Source organism: Tigriopus californicus, chromosome 11, assembly GCF_007210705.1.
Source record: "Tigriopus californicus strain San Diego chromosome 11, Tcal_SD_v2.1, whole genome shotgun sequence".
Lineage (NCBI taxonomy): Eukaryota > Metazoa > Arthropoda > Copepoda > Harpacticoida > Harpacticidae > Tigriopus > Tigriopus californicus.
The window spans coordinates 1898609-1901958 of NC_081450.1; positions in this window are offsets into that span (position 1 = coordinate 1898609).

Consider the following 3350-nt stretch of genomic DNA (forward strand, 5'->3'; position numbering starts at 1 on the left):
TTTGCATGCTTTGTGGCCCTGATTTTGTGGTCTGGGCAACTTGAACGCAAGTTAGCACTGGATAATGTTTTTGTGTCGTACATGGATAGCTGGGACAGCTGGTTCACCCTGGTGTCCTAGCTACCTCTAATACATTTGTAGAGCAAATTGATAACTTGTACCCTGATTAACGAAACGTATTTCCCACAAGAGGGGTACTTTTGGACCGGGAGTACATAAGGCAATTTTGAGCTCAATCTAAGATATTTGTCAAAAGTTAATCAACTGTTTACGAAACGTCATTTGAAGGGTTCCTCCCTTGAAGCAAGTTTATGTACCTTGGCATTTTAGCAAAATTATGCAGACATTCTCTTTCCTAAGATTCGTGCACAACCGATAAAAACATAGATGTTAAAGATTAGATCAGATACTTTCAAGAACGCTGCTTTTTACAATGTTTGAGACAATGATCACTCCCACCTTTATCACTTTTTGACTTTTAGACCTAAAGCAGTTGTTTCACACCTAGAACATTTCTCTCTGCTTCTTTTTTTCGAATGCATATCGTTTAATAAACTGGCCTTTTTACTCCGAAAAGTGGACACATAGACTTTATATGCGGGATAGCGAACTTTTAGAAATATGGACTGTTTACGAGCTTCCCGCCAAATCGGTAAGCTCTTGGTCATAAGTACTAGCCCTCTAGTCATAACCTCTCTGAGCCATTTTTTGAATGAAAGTAATAAAAGAAGAAATGTAAAATTTACTTGTGAAGTGGTTTGTTTCAAAGTTACCTTTGTCCAAAGCTTATGTAGCTGACCAAGAGCAGGCCGAAAATTCGAGTTGTATGTAATGTTTAGTTCATAACTTTGACCATGTCTCCTAAGTTCCTTAAGTATAATTTTTGGGCTCAAAATTTGGCCAAGTTCATCTATTCAACCAGATCTTATGGTCATATGAAGTGCTTATTTGGAATGATTAGGAGTTAGTTTAGGATTTAAATAGTTTAGGAGATATGGTTATGGAGATTATGGTTTAGGAGATAACAAAGTTTTGCTTCCGTTTGCAGTCCACAACTCTAGAAGTCCGTGGCAGGTTCAACCACTTTGAGTCATGATAACACATCGACTTTATTTGCAGGATCAGCCCCTTCGAATCATGATCTGGACGCACATTCCCTGGTGGTGATTATTATGCCAGCAAACTCGTCATGAAACCAGGCATTGTACCTGTCACATTAAATGAATCCCTAGAAAATGAGCATAGTGTTATTGAGATCAATGCATTTCCTGCGTCGCCAAATGTCCTTTCCCCGGTCAAGATTTTTAATAAATTCCTATCGAAATCAAAACAGTGGTGCAAGATTGTAAGGACGGTTTTCTCGATCATTGTCGGGAGGAACTTCCAAATTGGCATGCACAATTTTTCATTTATTCGTTCGTCCAGCTGGAAGAGATTAGTCTCTGTGGGATTGTAGGCTAACGATTGGAATGCCCCCATTAAAAGATGGATCGACAGACCTCGAGAATGTTTCATCTTTCTGTCTTCGTAGATCTTTTCAGAGCGCTCCTAATTCTCGAAACTGACAGGCTGAATATCGCTCAACCTCTGGAGAAATCAACACAGGCAAAGAGGGCGAGTATTGCAAAAGTTGAATTCGGGCGAGTCCTTTGATCTTCTGATTATTTGTAAGACGGGCTGAATCCGAACTCGAGTTTTTTTTCTGGACTCAAGTCAAACAACAAGACTCATCTTGCTTTTACTAATTACTTTTGCTCAGGAAATAATCATTCAATGGCTGCTTTCCTACATGGTTAATTCATGATGGAGAAAAGCTACTTATGTGACGAAATTTAAAGATTAATATTGAATTCCTTTTTTAACTCCTAGCGGACTACCACTAATAGCTGAGACTCGCTCAAGTTTTAAGAAGTTTTAGGTAGACACAAAAAGAATCCCAGAAAACCGATTTTCAATGCCTTCAAATTTCAACTCGTTTCTCAGAAATCATGTTGCTGTGATATTATGAACCTATGTATTCCCGCCATTTATTTCCATAGTTTGCATGCTCTCCGGACTCGCTCCTGCACCCTCCTCACTAAATATTTAAGCTTTTCGCATTGGCACAATGGGCATATTCTTACCAAGCCATTCATCCTTCTGCAATAAACCTCGTGTTCCCTCAACCACATGATCTGTGTTCTTGGGTACGTATAACACACATGTGGTCGGCAAGGAGAGTATATTTCAGTTTCAGTTCAGTGGATTTCTCACTTATTTTTGATGCTTTTCTAATGGGCATAATTGAATAAACTTTATTGCGACTCTTGGTCATGTCAGATTGTAAAATGTATAAAACTGTATGTATAAATATCATATACAAAAATCGATTGATAAGGAATAAAATGGTCAAGAGTGATAAAATAGTTGACTAGAGTGTGATATCACAGTGAGTTTGACTAGGATTTGTTCAGTGCGCATGAAAAAAGTGAAGAGGGAAATTGCAGATAGTACAAAAACAGGTGGGGAGAGGAAAATGATGAAAATCTTGGTTATTGCAAAAGAGTGGGTGGGTCAGATTGAACAGATCTTTTGTCAGCTCCCGTCGTTGATGGCATTGGGTCGGGAGCCGGACAAACATGCGTGACCGCCAATACTCCGAAGGGATGTCAGGCCAAGGACAATAAGGTACTAAGTGTTATTAAGTCCTTGAACGGAAAGGACAACTTGTGTCCCGACATCACCTCCGGAAAGGTCAGGTTCCCAACACAGTTGGAGACTAACCTTGCCAGCCCAATGGTGAGGGGCTCATTTTCGCTTTGAAAATGCATCCATGCATTGTTGGCATATTGGGGCACGCACAGGTATTGTTTGAGGAACTTGGTGAAAGTGGCATCGGCGGATTTGAGGGCGGACTGGGCGGAGTTGGGAAGCCAAAGGTGAAGGCCGTAAAGGAAAATTGGAGAGATGTAGGTCCGGAAGAGTTGAAGAACTATTGGAAGGGGGAGATACTTGATAGGAAGTCTATTGTTCATGTATCCGATCCTGGCCCTGGCTTTGACTATTGATGATTTGAGATGGTTGGTGAAGGAGAGTTGAGTGGAGAATGTGAAACCGCCATAATTAATATTATTGACGATTTCAGTCAGACTATGGTGAATATGGAGAGAGATGGGAGGCAGACGACCTTTATGGAAAACCATGGCCTTTGTCTTGATGTTATTGACTTGAAGGCCGTTCTCTTGGAAATAACCATGGAGTGCATTGATGGCATTTTGCAATTCCACGGCTGAATAAGCCCAGAGAACCAGGTCATCTGCATATTGGAGGTATTGAACAGAAACATGGTTAATGGTGGGGCCTTGGTGTGT